Source organism: Balaenoptera borealis (assembly GCF_965194805.1).
Source record: "Balaenoptera borealis genome assembly, chromosome: X".
In the NCBI taxonomy this organism is placed as follows: domain Eukaryota; kingdom Metazoa; phylum Chordata; class Mammalia; order Artiodactyla; family Balaenopteridae; genus Balaenoptera; species Balaenoptera borealis.
The window spans coordinates 115,786,941-115,806,783 of NC_138881.1; the positions used below are offsets into that span (position 1 = coordinate 115,786,941).

The 19,843-nt window shown below is 40.5% G+C and overlaps 1 protein-coding gene across 5 annotated transcripts in view; it reads right to left on the reverse strand.

Moving 5' to 3' along the window:
* The window catches only part of FGF13 (fibroblast growth factor 13), a 533,641-nt gene that overhangs the window by 165,234 nt on the left and 348,564 nt on the right, over positions 1 to 19,843 (reverse strand). The window lies entirely within an intron of this gene.

A 19,843-nucleotide genomic window follows, 5' to 3' on the forward strand; every position in this document is an offset into this window, starting at 1 on the left:
CCTAAAGCTGCATGATGTGGAGAAATGAGCATAGACTGTGCTCAGAAAAGCTTGGGTTTCATTTCTGGCCCTGTCCTAGGTCCCAGAGTCATTGAGCTGACAATGAGTAGACAGTTTCTCAGTTTCCTTATTGGAAAAATTGAGACAATGCCAGGAACAATCTCACTGAGATGTCAGGATTGAGTTAAATATTACAAGTTTACATGAAGAATCACTGACACAGAACAAGTGCTTACTAAATAGTAGTTGGTGTTCTCTTCAGTCATGAGACCTCGGCCTGCAGCTGTGTCACTGCCATCCTTTCCTTGAGCTGCTTCAAGAGTAAGAGGCAAGATCTATTCTCACAGCCAATGTTCTAACCTAAGTGTAAGACGGCTCAGAGGAGCCTCCTCTCCATCCTGGACCGAAGTCTCAAAATGGTGAAATCCAATGGACTTCAGAGCTCTGAAAAAGAGTGGATGGCTTCTCACTTTTATCTGCTAATTGTTTCTCAGATCTTACAGCAGAATTGCCTGAGTGACGTATGTGACTTTTCCCAACCATTATTTATTTGTAACTTACGATAAAATTTTAGTCACATTCATGAAATGAATGATTCATTGAGATTACATTTTAAACAATGAAATCAACAATATAATGCAAGCTACCATCACAGTTACTGGGCTTGACTTTGTCATGTTATTTTGTGATGGCAGTCACTTCAGTGGCTGGGAAGATTGGATGACGCAAGGGACATGGCATCAGGAATGAGTACTTTCTATGAAGTCACACTTCATTTACATCGTGACATCAAACGACTGAATTCATTTTCGTCTGTTACGCTCAGTTCTTGGGCCTTACCTGGAGTCTAATCTGTCAGATCCTTTCAGAGGTGTTACCAGTGAAATCTGTCAGCATGACAAGTGGTCTCTTTTATTCTTACTGTTAAGTGCTCCTGCATTCTGGGATTCTGACAACTGAGAAAACTCCTGTAACTTCTTATTTAATCATGGGAAGCCTCAGAGGTGAAGAAACAGACCTATTGTCTGAAAGGCAATAATTTTGTTTTAAAATATTCGCCAGCGAAAGGAGAGGTCAGGCTAGAGTAAGGAAAATTCACTGCTACCAAGTCACAAGTTCATTCTGCTGTAGCGGATCAGTCATTTAAAGGAGAAAAAACCAGAATGGTAAGTAACTCCAGCCAGGAATAATACCATGCATGTGTTTGTCCTTAATGGAAGAGGTATTCTGACATTCTGTGCTGTGCCTGACATCTTAGAGCTTCTCCACAGAAGTACACACAAAAAAATCAAACTCAGACAATCCAAGTGTGGTTTTCTTCGTTTTGTTGGGAGTTCTCTTTATAACTATAAACACAGGGTATAAGAAGGGTCAAGTTATTCCCTCAAGAAGGTAAACTGTAGGTGGAATGGAGCCAAATTAATTAAGTCCTACATAGGTTTAAGTTATTTATAAACCTGAGAAATAAGCACAGCCTGGATTTTCAAGTGCCTGTAGCTAACACACTTAACTCTTTATGAACCAGCTAAAAATACTCCAATCCTCATTTCTACACTGGAGAAATTTTGGTTTAGCCAAGTCAGTTCTGCCATCCTCACTTATTCTTCACACTATACGAAAAGATGCCTGCAGTCCTAAACGAAAACACAATGAATCTAGGCTAGTTTGTACCGTGAGTTATTTCTGTGAGTAACTGACAAACCCACTCTGAATCATCAAGGTCCATCCTAATTGAATGGCTGTCATGGGTTCTTGGCAGATAACCCATGAATGGCAGGTCTTGAGCAGGTAAGCCTCAGGAACACACACAGTCTACATAGTAAGACACATTACACAAGTTGTAAGACGTATGTTTGGGAATATACAACATGTTGTGAAGATAATCGGGGAGTGATTCTTTTCATAGACAACATGGTGCACATAGGGGTCCCATTGCAGTCGAGTTCAGAAAGACTTTGTAGAAGCAGAAAGAGTTATAAAACCGGACTAGACCAGACAAGTCTGAAGACGGGGACCATAAGCAATAAATATAATTTATTGTCCAAATCAGGACATTTTTGAAGATGAAATGAGGAGCTATTAATAATTGCATCAAGACCTAGTTCTAAGGCATGGGGAGGGCACTGTTAATATTATAACTGATATTGGCAACAGAGAGAGAACATCTTGCATGATGCCTGGCATGTAGAAAAGTTCGATAAAGTTTTGTTGAATGAATAAATAAAGTAAAATTGGATCACTTTACTTCTCCAAAGCTTTCAGTCAAAGATCCATTGTGGTTGTTATACCATTATTAAGAACTTCGTGGTAGCCATGGTTTTGATTCAATTTTGTTATAATAAAGGGAGAGACTGGAGTTATAACCACCAAATCCAATGGTTTTGTCTCAGCTTACACTCTCCTTGATCTTTTGAAGAATCTAACAGTATTGGCCACCGCTCTCTTACCTTGGTTTCCATGACATTGTGCTGTCCTGGTTTGCTACTTACTTTTCTGACCACCGCTCCCTGTCCTCTTTTCCTAGTTTCTCTGTCTTTTTCTTCCTCGGCCCTAAAACCAGGTATTCACGGGGGGCCATCCTCGACTCCTTGCCCTCTCTTTCTACCCGTGTTCCCTAGTGGTCTCATCTACTCTGTGTACTCCTCACACAATTCTTAAATTTGGGCCTCCCTCCAAAGCATCAATTCTGCAATGCGATGTTGCGCCTGCACCTCGGACTTATCTTTTTGAAACAGAACTCAACATCTTAAATCAACTCTTCCTTCTGCTGTCTTTCTTTGAAAGGCACCTCCATTTGTCGAGGGACCAAGTCTTGAAGCCTCAAGCTCATCATTTTTTTCTTCCCTCTGAGCCATACATCCAAGACAACACCAAGTTCTCCTGGACCTTTTTAGCAAATTACTCCTACATTTGCCCAACTCTAAGTGCAATTGCCTTGGTTCAGGCCTACCATCTCTTTCTTGCTATGGTGGTGTATCAACCTCCTAATTAGTCTTTCTGCTTGCATTTCTAGCTTCCCAATCCAAATCACTGGGGTTTGAAGTTTCCTCTATTTGGATGTCAAGGCATGACCTATCTTAGCTGCATAATTGCTACTGCTGAAAAACAAGAGAGGTGATTCAGAGGTGATCCAAGCACTAGAGAATTGAGTAGAAATCACTACAATCCCTTCTAACAGCTGAAAGGGCAGGTAGGAGATAGGGGCTGGAAACTGAGTCAGGACGAGCATCCAGACTGCTGGAGGGTAGGAGCTGCTTCCTATTTATCGGGGTCCATTCGGTGTCATTCATCTCTACTCGGGTTGCCCAGGAAGCAAACGTAAATGCAATGTTGCTTTCTGGGCAGCAGAGTGAGTCTTTTGATTCGATGCCAGATGGTGGGGTAGCACCCAGTCTGATTTAGGACTAAGAAGCAAATGACGGCAAGAATCCACCCTTTGAAAAATAGTGCCTACTTTGGAGCAGTCGGTGCCATCCTTTCTGACTGAGTTCCAGAAAGGAGTCAGTTTCTCTGGGTGACCCTTTCAAAGAGAGGCCTACGTTACCACATTTAGACCTAAGGTACTTTATAAAGCCTGACACACTTTGCTCCCACAAAACTTAAAAATTTCTTCTTCATTCACTTAAAATATCCTCAGCTCCCTAACAAGGAAAACCTGTTGAAGCTAAACGGCAAGCACCCTGCTTCTCATCTATCCTCTCAAACCCCTTTTCTTAGCTTTTTGGTACCACTCACTTCACGCTCACAGACAGACTCTTCAAAGGTGACATTGCATTTTCTCGTAAAATGCCCTCTAGCTCATTGTCACAGCTCCTCCTCCCACCATCATTCTCTGTCACATGTCACCTGCACCTGACTGGTGCAATGCACTGTGGGCCTGAAAGCATCACTCAGAAACCCAGACTCTTATTTTCAATATGCACTTATATGCACCCAGGGTGGGCAGACACAATCATTAGTTGGAGCCAATAGCGCTTGACCAATGATGCTGTTGACGAGAATTCTTCATCGCTAATCAGCCCAGCGTCATATATGTGTCTGTGGGATGCACATACACACACATATATACACACACACTTGAAACCACATACATTATCAAGCTCCTCCTGGTTCCTAAAAGGAGAATCAGTAACACGATATATCACCCTACCTATGCGCGTCATGTGGCTTTTCTGCTTTGTCAATTTGACTTAGGTTCTTTTTGTATACACACATCTTATTTTTAAAAGGCTTCTTTGCAATTCAAATCTCTGTTGTATAAGATTATCGGAAGAAACTGTTCAATTCAGTCTTGCTTTGTGCTATATTGTGGTTAAGTTTTGAAGGAGACAAATATCAATTTTTGAGACTGTCTTTCCCACCAAACTATATTCAAATAATTTTAACTCTGAAAATTATTATCTACAGTCTTAAAAGTCTTTAAAAAAATTTTTTTTTAATTTTTAAATTTTTGGCCGCACCGAGTGGCACGCGGAATCTTAGTTCCCCAACCAGGGATTGAACCCACGCCCCCTGCAATGGAGGCACGGAGTCTTAACCACTGGACCACCAGGGAAGTCCCTTATAAGTCTTATAAGTTCACTTCAGACTATGGGATACAAAAGAGCCCCACATTACTTTTAAAGAAATATTGACATAGCAACTTAATAGTAGGGCAAAGGTTAACAATCTTATTTCATACTACCTAATGTTATCATGACTCATTTGAGATTAAAAAGGAAGACTCATAATAATTACCTGTTGATACCAATTAAATGGAAAGGCAGATGTTTCAAGTAGGTGCAAAATTAATGTCAGATGTCAAGTTGACGTGGGTTTCTCTATGTTATATAAATACAAATCAGTATGTGTATAACCTCCTATACATTCAACTTTAAATAAGCACAGTTGGATGTGGATAACAAAAGCCATCTATGGTGACTCTGGGGAAATAAATATACAAGGTAATAGCAGATGCCAAGCTATTTTCAGATACTGGTGTCTCAGGAAACCTCTCTGTTTCCTGTCCCGAAAACCTTTCAAAATTCCTTGCTATATTTTCAGATACTTGATACATTCCACGTGAAATAAAGTGAATTGATATAATGGCATAAAATATGTGATAAACATAAGAACCCACATACACTGAGGAAGAAATCTAAATATTAAAATGTCTGAAGCTCTTGTTAAATTGAATGGCTGGATTGTATTTTGACTGGATTTGTGATCCAGCAATCTAAAGGAGGAGGGTAGGGGTGAAGGAGTCTGTTAGGGCCTACAGTTTAATTACTCCTGTGCTAAGTGGATGGAATGGAAAAATAAATTAAAATTTCATGATTCCAAAATGTGTAGGGCCAGTTGAATTCTGCAAGTGTTAGGACCTAAGCACTGTTAATTCTACAGGGCAAGGGGGAAGTAGGGGCACTATTAAAAGTCTGGTGTGGCTGATGACCAGAATGAAAAAGTCTATGAACTCTGTCCATCTTTGTGGCTCCAAGATGAAGCATGGTGCTTGGCATACAGTGGGTACTCAATAAACAGATATTAATGAATGAATAGATTAACAAAAAATGATACTTGAATAACAACACTGTTTTCCAAAATACTCTTAATCATTTCAGTCCATGGCAAATACTGGATCTATACTTCTCCATGCCCATCTTACTGTAGTCATTGTTGTTCTTGTTGAAGACTCATTCTCCCCTTACCACTCATATTTTTCTTGCTATATCACCTACCTAATCACTGAAATTAACATGTCCTTAGGTTGACCAGAAGTAAGGAAGCAATTCTGAAAATGACCTCCCAATTTAATGAAGGAATCTAGTCAAGTTAGGAGTTTGAATCTATTATTTATACTTTTAGAACAGCAAATTTCAAACTTATGTAAATGAAACCATTGGCAGAACTCAGAATAAGAAACAATTAACAGCAGAGCTGGTAGGTATGGGGAGGTGGCCTTTAGTTCCACCCTGAATATGTCTGACCTCTAACTTCATCCTCTCTCTCCTAGCATTCCTCAGTTCAGAAGCCCTATGGTTTTGAAACGCAGAGTTTGAAAACTAGTGCCCTAGGACATGTCTTCAGCAAGGGTAGAGAAGGGAAGCCGAGTTCTAATGCAGGGTGAGGATGGGAGGCATGAATTTGGAGCTGGACAACAAAAGATTGACTTGAAAGAATACATCACAAGGTGAAATAAGCATGAGCTACGATCAGATTATGGCAGCCTCCTGGAATAGCACAGCCATTGGTGGCAGCTGCCTTAGCAGAAACATTCAGAGTGCACTGGTGCAGCTCCTGTCAACACTTCCAAGTGTAGAAAGTGCTTTTCTCCCCATATGCTTTCCCACTGGCACATCTGTATTTCTTTCCAAAGCTTCTCCACCTGAGAAACTGAGTTGATACTACACCAAAGAAACTACTCTGCATCCTGGTCCAAGCAGAGGCTGTAACCTCAGGAGGAAATGGTTATCTCTGGCGCTAGAGACACACCACACAGGGGACAGACAGCTGAGAGTCTCTGAAAGTCATGTGCCCTGCTGCACTCCACTGTCCACATCCTTGAACCAGGAGCAAACACTTTGGCAAAATTGGGGCATTTCCACCCCAAAGCCAAATGGAACGCAGCACCCAGGGCACTCTGAGGAAATGTCAAAGTCATCAAATCAAACCATATCAAAGCACACCCTCACAAAGAACTAAGGCCACACTATATTTTAGCAGAGCTTTGAATGCTTACACCATTCCTCTCTCCCTGGGCATAGCCTTTAGGGCCCAGAACAAATGCCACCTCCTGCAGGAAGCCTTCTTCTACTGCAGTCTTCAACGATCGGATATCTCGCTTCTCAGGCGTTCATTTGCACTGACCATTTCTACCACATCTCTCAGGCTAGACACCATATAATAGTACATAGTAATGAACCACTTAGCTCTAGGCCCAACTTCTAGAAATCAGCCACCTAGGTGGGAGCTGTGAACAATCAATAGCTTCAGTATTGATTTGTCTCTTTATTGCCACATTCATAAAGCCAATGGCATATCTTTACTTCGATGTTTAGTGGACATCTCAAAACCGACATGATCATAGGAGGACACGAGATTTCCAATCCCATGACTACTCAATCCTGATTTTTCCCCAATATTCCCTACCTCCGTAAATGGCACCTCCATCCACCCAATTGTTCAGCCCCCAAGCCTAAAATTCATCCTTCATTCTTATCGCTCCATCAACTCCTACATCCGATCCATCAATAAATCTCACTAATTCTACCTATAAAATCTCTTCCAAATCCAACTACTTTCATCATCTCCACGATTACTCTCGAGTCTAGACCAAACCACCATCATCTCCTGCCTGTACTGTGCCCACATCCTCCTAACTGAGCTCTCTGCTTCTGCTGTTTGTTGTGCCATCGTGGTCCATTCTTTCATTCTCATTCTCTCTCTCCGTACCCCCTTTCTCTTCCCTTTCCCTCTCCCTGACAAACGCTTTGGTCAACTGAAACTTTATTAGGAAATCCAATGCAACCAGTAGCTGCCCCTTTGTTTCACTTTCCTTTTGTTTCTTGTTCTGGTCTCTAGAGCAGGTCTGAGCTCCTGACATCCATTTATCAAAAGACATGTAAGAGCTCCGAGTTTTCTCTTCTTTATCTCCAGTATCCCCAGTTCTTTCAACTATTTCTAACAGGAGATGTTTTCTTGACATCTTGACATCTCAGGGTGCTCTCCTCTGGATTCTCTCCAGTTTGTCCACATTTCCCTTAATTTAAGATTCTTCTTCATAATAGAGGGCTACCTACAGATTGGTCCAATGAAGAAGTGCACAGTTTGCCTTGATCTGGTCACCACATTTGTTCTAATGAAGCTTAGATGACTATGTTATTTTAACAGCTGCTAAACAGAAACTATCGGATCCAGTTAAGTTATGGGTCAATCTAGATACCTCCTCCAGATATCAACAGCACTGCACCCAAAGCAGTTTTTCTACTTTTGAACCTCAGTGTAGAATTTTCTCTCTTGTTAAGTTTGGGCTGGTCTTTCCAGACTGTCAAGATGTTTTTGAATCTTCATTATTATCACAGTCATGATCATCATCCCTTACAACTCTTCTCTTTGGTTTTGATAAGTTGCTCTCTGGCTTCGGTGAAGTCACTGATGAGAATGAACGAATGAGTAAGTGATGAACTAGGACATTTCCAGCTCAGAATACAATTGGAGTAGGTGTGGAACAGATTTGTTCTTCCCTTTTCAACTTATATACGTAAATGGAATGTTCATTAAATATATTTTTCGTATTCTGAAAAGCTTCAATAGTCCAAAAAAATATCTAATTTTCTAAAAGTTTTTCCATTCATAAAAGACACAAAAATAGACTTGAAGAAATGGAAAGTCATTCCTTGTTTTTTGATAGGATGACTCGACAGTATAAAGCTGTCACTTAATTTATAAGTTTAATATATAGAGTTAAATTATAAATTTGATTTAATCCCAATTAAAACATCAAGTTTTTAAAGAACCTTCAAGTTAGACAAGCTGTCACTGAACCTCACATGGAAAAATTAACAGGGGTCATAGAAACACAAAAATGAAAAACTATGAGCAGGTACTAGGATTACCAGAAAATAAAACATACTATAAAGTCTCTATAATTGAACAGGTGGGGTACTAGCACATATTTACAGACCATTGAAAAAGAATAGGAAGTTCAGAAATAGACCCAAGTAAATATGGAACTTTAGAATATAAGGAAGATCATATATTGAATAAATGAAGCAAAGATAAACTTTTTTGATAGATGGCACAGGGACAAAGGTTAACCATTTGGAAAAAGAAAATTAGATCCACACGTCACACCATACATTAGAAGAAGTTCCAAATGGATCAGGGATCTAATGTAAAGTGAAACCATACAAGCACTAGAAGAAAATATGGGTGAATTCCTCTTTAATCTGGATGTAGTAAGAGGTCTTCTAACTAGAACCCCAAATCCAGATACAATAAAACAAATGATTTTTAAATCTCATTGTATAACAATAATTTTTTAAATGAATACATGTCAATAAATACCATAAACAAAATGAAAAGGTAACTGACAAACCAGTAGAAATATTTGCACCATGTATGACAGGTTAACAGCTAATATCTCTAATATGTAAATAATGCTGAAAATCTGAAGGAAGAAAAACAAATCCCAGATAGAAAAATGGCCCAAAATATGAATAACTCACACCAAAAGATATAAAAATAATCTTTAAGCTTATGAAAAAATTCACCCTCACTCATACTAAATGATATGCAAGATAAAATTACATTAAGATTCCATTTCTCACCTATCAGATTGGCAAAAATTAAAAACTATAACACTCTCTATAGGTGAGGTTGTGGAGAAACAGGCACTCTCATATATAGCTGGTGGGAATGCAAACTGGTACAACTCTTGGGAAGGGAATTTGGCAATATTCAACTGAATTATATATGTACTTACTTATTGACTCAGCAGTCCCATTTATCAGGATTTACCCTGAACATCTAGCTTCAACAATATGAAAATACATAAGCATAACATTATTTATTGCAGCATTATAATGGCGAAAATATAGGAAAACATGGTATACTATAGAATATTGTTATTGTGATTTTTCTGGAAGTCAAAAATCATGTCAAAATAAAAGGGGAAAAAAAGGATTTTTTTCCTCTGAGGAGACCTTCATGAATTTATCAGAAGAATTTTCAGCCCTCCCTTCTCATAGTATCCATCTCACATTGCATTTTAAAAATAGAGAATCAAGGCTTTAAATGTATAAGTGAACAGAATATTTAACAAATCAGTAATCACACTGTTGTAGTCCTCCCCAGACTGACAATAAATTCTGTAAGAAGTCAGTCAATCAGTCAACACCATTTATCTTGAGAATTCCTACTGTGCAGAGAGCACTCCGGGAGGTCCCGTCTCATATCACGGTAAAAGTGATGGAGGTCGTCCTGCTTGTTCTTCCATGTCTCTCTAAAGCTACTTATCGAGGACCTTTGAGTCCTGCTTACCAGGACTTAAGCATACTGCCAGGGCGGTTAAAGAATGCCTGCAAATGCTGGGTTTTCATCCTTCTGTATGGGAAGGAGGACAGTCTGCAAGCCCTTACTCCCTCAGGTTTCCTACAGTTCAGTGCCATCAGCAAGGGCCCATAAAGAGCCTGAATTTGCTTCATTTGAAAATCAAACAGCAACCTGAAGAGAAGTGGTTCATAATACCCTTTAGAATGCATAGGCCACCTATGGATTTCTCTCGATTCTTCTGCATACACTGGCAGGCTAAATTTTATAAAATTTTGCCACTTCTCTGTAGGGAGCATGTATGCTTTCCTTCTTAAAGAAATGTCAGTGTATCAGGGATGCTGTAGAGGAAATACGTAAAAGAATGGATGGGAAATGCGGACAGTTAGAACCGCTAAGGTCGCTTCCCACTCAAAGAAGGCATGATTATATGGTTTAATTCCTCTGAAAATTTTCTGATCGATCCTTCTTCAAGAAGATGTAATTATATGTGCTGCCTTTGTGCCTCCTCCAGTTTTGTACCTAGGCCACTGGATTGAAATTAAAGATGTACATGTTTGCCTACAAGAAGCATTGGCAAACTTTTGCTATAAGGAATCAAATAGTAAATATCTTAGGTTTTGTGGGCTATATGGCCTCTGTTGCAACTACTCAGTTCGGCTGTAGTAGTGCAAAAGTAGCCACAGACAACACGAAAATGAAGGGGAGTGGTTGTGGTCCAAGAAAATTTTATTTACAAAAAGAGATGACGGGGGCTTCCCTGGTGGCGCAGTGGTTAAGAATCCGCCTGCCAATGCAGGGGACACGGGTTTGAGCCCTGGTCCGGGAAGATCCCACATGCCGCGGAGCAACTAAGCCCGTGCGCCACAACTACTGAGCCTGCGCTCTAGAGCCCGCGAGCCACAACTACTGAAGCCCATGTGCCACAACTACTGAAGCCCGCGTGCCTAGAGCCTGTGCTCTGCAACAAGAGAAGCCACCACAATGAGAAGCCTGTGCCCCACAACAAAGAGTAGCCCCTGCTCACTGCAACTAGAGAAAGCCCGCGTGCAGCAGCGAAGACCCAATGCAGCCAAAAATTAAATAAATGAATGAATAAATAAATTTATTAAAAAAAAAGAGATGATGGGTGGGACTCAATCTGAGGGCACTCATTTGCTGACCCCGGTCTCTGACATTTAAGACAGAGGCCAGGTCCTAAATCGTGACATCCCCAGTTCTAGTACAGTACATGGAAACCTCAAAGGTAACCAGTTGTTGAATGAGTACGTGATTGACCACAGGAAATTTCAGTACACCTCATTTCTCCCAGAGTGTGAAGCACAGAAATAACCTCAATCATAACTGTAATCCAATTATTCACATAATGTCTGAATAACGTCCACAACATTTCTACCAAATCACTGTCCATTTCTACTTAAAAATGGAAATTCCCCATGTCTTAGGGTATCCCAATTCATTTTAGGAAGGCCATACCCAGTTGAAACAATTTCTTCTATGGAACCAAAATCTGTCTCCTTGAATTGGTCCTGGAACCTCCTAATCATACTCCTAAAATCATAAACTATGAGCCAGAAAAGACCTTAGATTTCACCTAGCCCAGGTCCCTCATTTTACAGATAAGCAATTCAGGCTCAGGGAGATCTAGAGAGCTGCTCACAGTAGCCCAGACTATCAGCAGCAGAACTCTTAAAGAGGCAATTTCGTGTGTGCTGGCATCACTGGCTGGATTCCCTGCAGATTTGGTAAAAATCAATCATCTTTGGTGTACTTTCGGAGTACTGGGTTTTTTTTTTTTTTCTTTCAGCAGAAATACTTTTCTTAAAATGAACCTTAAAATAAAATAAAGTGGGTGTATGCTTGTTTACGTCCAACCAGGAATGTCCATTGAGATGCAGGATGGAGAGCACTGGACTAAGAGTCAGGAGACTCGAGTAGTATATTTACCACGAACTCAGATGAGGCCATGTGGGCAACTTGTTGAACCTCTTTGGGTTAAATCAGGTGACTTCTCGAGCCCCTTCGAGTTCTAGGATTCATCCTCTAGATGAAAAAGGCAGAATAATTCAAAGCATAGTTTAGGCACCTTTTTTTTCAAAAGCCTAATATCTTTCACCTCAGAAGATATTACAGCCTCTACAGTCGTTAAGACCAGGGGCTCCTGAGACTTGGGTTCAAATCCCAGATCTGCCACTTACTTGTTATGTGACCTGGGCGCAGGGCATTTAGTCTTTTACAGGTTCAGTACCCTTATCTGTAAATTGAAGATAAAAGTACCTACCTCACAGGGTAACTGTGAGGATAAGAAATGAGTTATATAAACAAGATATATAGATGGTACTGTGAAATAAAATTCATATTTTATGGCAAGACAAGAAAAATTTAAACATAAAACTTCTTCTCTGCCCTTTGGGCTCCTCTCTCCCCCTACTGTGCATTGTGTATCTGCATTATACATCGACCAAACCTCCCCTATCGAGAGGAAGACCTGCTCAACCATAAAGAGCAATGTTCTCTCAGCATCAACAAGGCAACTCCTGAAAGATAACATTCCTTCTTGATCTCGTAAGGGATCACATGACCCACCACTACGGTGCTTAGATCTGGATTACGTAAACTGTCAATAATACGTCATTTGATGTACAGCCCCCTTCTCTAAAAAACTTATATGACTGTGCCTTGATTTCTAACCTGCGGAACAGTTCTCAGAGCTTTCTGAGATACTCTTCCCAGGTTATAATCCTCAAATTTGGCTCGAAGAAAATTTTCCATTTCTTTCTTAGATCAAGTGATTAATTTTTCGTCGACAGTATACAGTTGTGCTCAGTAAGTGAAATCCCTCATCACCCTAAGAATTCTGAGAAAAAAGCAAGCTAGAAATTGCAACTATAAGACTGGGTGTGGGTGTGGATCATGAATGCTTCTAGCCACTATCAGGTGGAAAGTCCTCCTAGAAATGGAACTTCCCAAAGACAGCCCCTCCATCTTTTGCTCATATCATAAAGCCTCCAGACCTTTCTACAAGATGCCTAATCTCTCACCTTCAAGTTCTTCATTCATAGAGGTGTGGCTCAAATGTGGAAACCATCTTCAATGCTTGCTTTCAGAATTCTGGTTTTATAATGCAACATGAGAAATGACAGATAAGTTGTCTTTTCGTATTAGTACAGAATTATGATGGTATTATTGATGGCCAACAATTTCTTCCCCCAAACAGGAAACTTTTAATAATGGAGTTTAAAAACAACAAACTAACTAATATGTAAAGTGGGTGCATACACTGCTTAGTTCTCGATTCTCTGTGGAGGAAAAATAGCTTCTTTTATTTTAGGAAAATCTATGTTATGTTACGAATACTCATTACAAAATGCATATTGTATTCACACACACTTCAAGTAATAACTTGAAGGTGGGATAATGTTATTTGCACTAAAGACTCAGAAAAGAACACTAACAAGTCAGGTCAAGTATCTTATCAGAAGTAGCCAACTAAGCCAAAGATCAAGCCAAGACTTGAATTCACACCTTCTGCCACTTCCCTGTGCAGGAGTCGCTCACCTTCTAAGGATTTAATCAATTTGTGTTCCTGTGAAGCAGGTCAAATCAAACAGAAATTAAAGTACGAATGGTAGGTGGTACATCGTATTTTGCAAAAAAAGAATGAAGGAGGTAAAACAAAAATTGCTTTATTCAAGCAAACAGTTATAAAGTGGCAATATGGTAGATATCATAAAGAATTCTAAAGAGGTAGCAAAAAGCATTTTCTATCCTCCAAAATCTTCTCAATTACAGACAAAAACATCAACTTTCATTCAACTCATCAATCCAATTTCATTCAATTCAGCTACTGTTCAATCCCACAAACATTTACTGAGAAGTAAATTCCACAAACATTTATTGCCATGTGCCTGGCACTGTCCTAGGGCACTGAAGATGGGTAAGACAGAACCCCCAGCCTCTAGGACAGAGAGGTAGGTAAACTTTTCCGTAAAAGGCCAGATAATAAATATTTTAGCCTTTGTGGGTCATTCAGTCTCTACTGCAATGAATAGTTGCAATAAACTACAAAGAAAATAAAGAGCTGAATAAACACTACCGCTGGAGCATGAACACAGCAATAGACAACACGTAAATGAATGAGCATAGCTGTGTTCAAAATGGAAAACTGTTTTCAATCAGTGGTTTTAACTGAGAGTGTTTTTGCCCCCACTGCCACTCCCCACATCAGGGGCACATTTGGCAGTTCTACAGAATTTTTGGCTGTCACAGCTTGGGGAAAGGGATGGTCTGCTACTTGTACGTCAAGGGTAAGAGACCAGGGATGCTGCTAAACATCCTACAATGCAAAGGACAATTCCCCACAACGAACTTATCTGGCTCAAAATGTCAATAATAATTGAGAGACCTTTTTATTTTATACATAAATTTATTTATTTATTTATTTATTTATGGCTGCGTCGGGTCTTCGTTGCTGCGTGCGGGCTTTCTCTAGTTGTGGAGAGTGGGGCTACTCTACGTTGCAGTGCGCAGCCTTCTCATTGCGGTGGCCTCTCCTGTTGCGCAGCATGGGCTCTAGGCGCGCGGGCTTCAGTAGTTGTGGCACATGGGCTCAGTAGTTGTGGCTCGCGGGCTGTAGAGCACAGGCCCAGTAGTTGTGGCACACGGGCTTAGCTGCTCAGCAGTATGTGGGATCTTCCCGGACCAGGGCTCGAACCCGTGTCCCCTGCATTGGCAGGCAGATTCTTAACCTCTGCACCACCAGGGAATTCCCGAGACCTTGTTTTAAAAGCAAGCATTCTAGTTGAATTAAGAAAGTGAGAATGTGGAACCGAGAAAAATGGTACACATGAACCAGTTTGCAAGGCAGAAATAGAGACACAGATGTAGAGAACAAACGTATGGACACCAAGGGGGGAAAGGGGGGGGTGAATTGGGAGACTGGGATTGACATATATGCACTAAGACGTATAAAATAGATAACTAATGAGAACCTGCTGTATAGCACAGGGAACTCAACTCCACTTCGCTTTACAGTAGAAACTAACACAACATTGTAAAATAGCTATACCCCAATTAAAAAAAAAAGAAAAAGAAAGTGAGAATGTGAAAAAAAGAGGATAAAAAATCAGAGATTTGGTACACCGAACCAAAGAATTTTTTTTAAAATGCTATTTTAGCCCTCTAAAAGAAAGTATATTTTCTCTGAGATAATTTTTCTTTTGCAACATGAAATCAAAGCAGGCTCTGAAATTAAAGTGAGTTGCTTAAAATGTTCAGATGACTGTTTTCAAACCAGGCTCTAGTCTGTCAGATTGCTCACTAGGTAAATTTATTTATACATGAGAATTTTCAGACAACTAATAACAATGTATAATATCTTTTACCCTGTTTGCTCCTGATTGAATCCGGGCATTCAAATTCTTAAAAGAGAGTGACCAAAGGAAAGTAATGGTCACAAGATGAAACTTCTTCATTGAGACTCTTGAGGACATTAATAAATGTTTTCACATATCTGAAGGCAATTGAGCTTGTTCTGCAGGGTTCCATGGCAGGGGTGGTGATGGGACAGAAAAGGAAAATCAATTCATAATGATAAAAGTCAACTTTCCCTTTGTCCTCTTCTGTTGAAGACTCACAATAATCCCAGTAGGTAGGTACTAATATTATGATCATTTTATATATGTGGAAACTAAGGCTCAGAAAGGATAAATACTATGCCCAAGGTAAAAAAAACAAAAACAACCAAATAAAAAACAAACAACAACAACAAAACTGGTCAATGGCTAAGCTGGAGATCCAAACCACTGTGCTCAAGATAGACATATAGACTGAAATGATTCAAGCAAAGATCAAAGAGGACAGATGTATTTGGATAAGTTGACCTTTTAGGTCACTTCTAAACCTGAGGTTGCCAATAAGTAAAGAACTAACTAGAAAATCCACTTTCGGAAGAAAGGGTCTGATCCTTTTATAGGAAAAGCAAAGGTCTTTAGGATATCCATAAGCAATGCCTAAGAGGCAAACAAACTATCAGCTGTCACAAGATTGCCAACCTCAAAAGATATCCAGCAACAATCCAGTCCCCAGGCTATGGGAGCCCTGCCTGCTTTCTCCTTCCTCAATCAATTTCTTGCCTACCAGCATCAAACCCCTGACCCTGCCAAGGGGACTGACACTCAGCCAATCGGATTCTCTTCTTGTCTGAAACTCTTGCTGAATGCTGAAGGCTTGCTCTGCATCTTAAAAGAAGGAGTAAGCTGATGATAATTACTGACTTCGCTAAGTGGCAGCTTTGTCTTTCAAACTGATGAGAAATCACTAAAATCATTCATGCCCTCAGGCAGGAGAGAGAAGAGTGGCTGAGAAGGGATTCTGCTTACAGGAGCCAATTATTTTTAAGAGGCTACCTCCCCCTTAAAATCAAGAAGCTAAAAGTTTCCATTTTTTAGCATCAATGGGAACAGAAAGCACGGAACCAAATATTGTACTAATTTCCCATCTTTAGAATGCCTAACAAAGTAGCACTGCTATTTAATAGCTTTAAAAGTACAAAAAGAAGAATCTCCAATAACATGATAAAAATAATTTTGTTAAAGTGGCCAAGCAGTTCCTCAACTGGTGGGCAGTGTCATGAGGCCATAGTAGTTGTCCATTACCACAATCATCAGGCTTGTACTGAGTACTCAGGCACTGGCGATACCAAGCTTAACTCGCCCTAGTCCCCCAGGAGTTCCAAGTGGAGCAGGATGGAAAAGCAGGTCAACAATGAACATACCAAGTGGGACAATACACGGTGTGAGGATGACGAAACCAACAATGATCAAGGTGCACCATTCTAGGACTCACTCGGGGAGAAGGGGACAAGGCAGGGGAAGCAGAAGTAACATCATGAACAGAATCATGATGAAAGTCCACAGCATGACAGGGGAATGACAAGTGGGCCCATAAGCCTGGAACAAGGGGGGCTTTGAGAGGAAATGAAATTGTGAGAGTTTGGATACAGTTGAAACATATTAAACACTGTGACAAAGGATGGGACAGGAGATTACAGAATCTAAACTTGTACTTGGACAAGTAAAGGGCACCTTGAAGGTATTTTGGTTCAATTCCCCATATAATTATTCCCACTACGACTATAAGTACTATAAATAATACCATGACCACAAATGTCACCATTTTTGAGCACTAGGTTCTAGGTTTGGTGACACACATTGTTCAGTGATACTCATTGTTTCCAGAGAACCATATCATGTTCATAGAGATCAGATAATGTCACTGATGAATTTATTTTTATGCAGGGGATTGAAGCATGGGAGTGAACTGCTAACTCATTTTCCTGTGGTCTCTACCCATGACAACTGGCAGCAAAAGGCACCAGTCTCAGGAGCTCCTCTACCTGAGAATATTTACATTCCAAAGGCCAGCCCAGCCAGTGGGAAGCAAGAAATATAAGCGAAAGAGAAATACTAATTGATATCAAGGTCATGGAAGGGACAGGAAGAATGTGATCCAAAGCACATGTAGAAAGGACAAACTTTGGGCAAGAAAAGAGATGTTTTCTGTGAGGAGAAGAATGGGACAGAGGGTGACTGCAAATGACTACAAGTTTGAAGGTGCAGAGGAGGGAAGCTAGGGGGGTTCACCTGGACTTTTTTCTGCAGTGTTGGGAGTTCCTCTGCTAAGTAGGTGAGATGGTTAATTTTATGTGTCAACTTGACTGGGCTAAGGGACTCTCAGATTGCTGGTAAAACCTTATTTCTAAGTGTGTCTGTGAGAGTGTTTCTGGAAGAGATTAGCATTTGAATCCATAGACTGAGTAAGGCAGATTGCTCTCCCCAGTGTCCTTGGGCATCATCCAATCCATCGAGGGCCTGAATAGAGCAAACAGGCCAAGGAAAGGTGAATTTGCTCTCAGCGAGGGCTGGGACATCGGTCTTCTCCGGCCCTCCTACACTGGCGCGTGATTCTCGGGCCTTCCAGCTCTGACGGGGACTTATAGCATTGACCCTTCCCCCATGCACACTGATTTTGGGGCCTTTGGACTCAGATTGTGACTTCTACCGTTGGTTCCCCTGGTTCTTAGGCCTTCAAACTTGGACTGAATTACACCGTCAGCTTGCCTGGTTCTCCAGCTTCTAGATGGCAGACTGTGGATCTTCTTGGCTTTCATATCACATGAGCCAATTCCTATAATCTCGGGGTGTGTGTGTGTGTGTTTCTCTGGAGGATGATACAGTACGCTTCAGATGGTACAGAGGCTTGAGGCACGTGGCATGGGTTTAGGACATCTGCTGTGGGAGAAGAAAGCAGGAGACAATAGGCTACATAACTGACCTGATGACTTCAGTGCAAGGCTGTCTATCCCGGACGCACTTTATCTACTCATTTTTCAGTGTAAAGAATCAAAAGGTGAAATTCTTCTCTTACCATGTCCCAGAGTATAAATAATCAGAAAAATTAGGACATGACCCATGATGATACTTTTTGTAAAAACTGACCTTATGAAGGCCAAAAGTTAAGAGATAACTGAGGATGAATCACAAAAACAACTTCTTATTCTTAGTGATAAAAAGTACATCTTAAAAGTAGATCTGTGTCAAAGATCTTGGCCATAAATACAGACCAAGTTTCATGGAATTCTGCCTATATTCTGTCTAAGCATAATCAAAGAGCCCGAAATATGATAACATGTGGCCTTCAAAGAGAAAGAATCAGAAGTGGTTAGGATTTTCCATGTTAAAAAAACGTCTAACTCATCCCTTCCTTCACTTATCCTGTGGCTGTACAACCCCAAAGGAAAAGGAATGTTGTCATTCTGCTTCGGTAAGCAGACTATTACAACTTATTGCCAGGGAATTATACACCCTACTCGATTTGTACTTAAGAACGATATTTGTGCTCATTTTGCCCTTTTGTGCATTTCCTCCGCCACACAGGCAGCTGCCAATCCACTTCTTATGCAGAGAGGACACTAGCCCAAGGAGTTGAGCAAAGCCTTCCTTTGAAGAGGATGATTCTTGGCCCACTGAAAAAGACCATGGGAAGGCTGGCCTGTCATTTAACTAATTTCCCCTTCTCCTACCCATCACCACAGGATCTCGGTTGTGAGTGATAAATGTGGTGGTCAAAATGACTGTTTCGATGGTGATGGTCTTAGGAGTTGCTCATTGGGGCAATATATACAGAGTAGTTATGGAACATGTTCTTTGGAGTCAGATATGGGTTCAAATCCCAGCTCCACAGTTTACTAGCTAGTTGACCTTGGGCACGTAAATTCAAATTCATGCTCCAAGTCTCCATTTTCTCATCTCAAAATTAGGGGCAAATAATAAGATCAAGCTTACAATATTGTTGGGGGGATTATAAAGATAATGCATGTAAAGCTTTAGCATGGCACCTGGCACAGAGAGGTGCTGCATAATGTGCAGCTACATAAAAATAATTCAGTGCTTCCTCTTGCTTTTGTTCCAGAGGGAAAAGGAACTTATCCTTTGTCTTTCCAGGCCCCATCATAGGCATGAAAACCCTTTCAAAAATGGACTGCTATGGTTAAGAACTTGACCTCTGGACTCTGCCCAAGTTTGAGCCCCTGTTCTTCTACTTTCCTGTGACCTTAGGAAAGTTACCTTTCTAAGCACCAGTTTTCTCATCTGCAAAATGAGAATTAAATGAAATCAAGGATGTAAAGCACAGTGATTGGCATATGGTATACACTAAAAATGTAGGCAACTGATATTATTGTTGGGTAGGCTCACGCTGAGCTTATGAAGATAAGATGACATTTTTCAGAGGCAGTCTGACAAAAATTGAACTC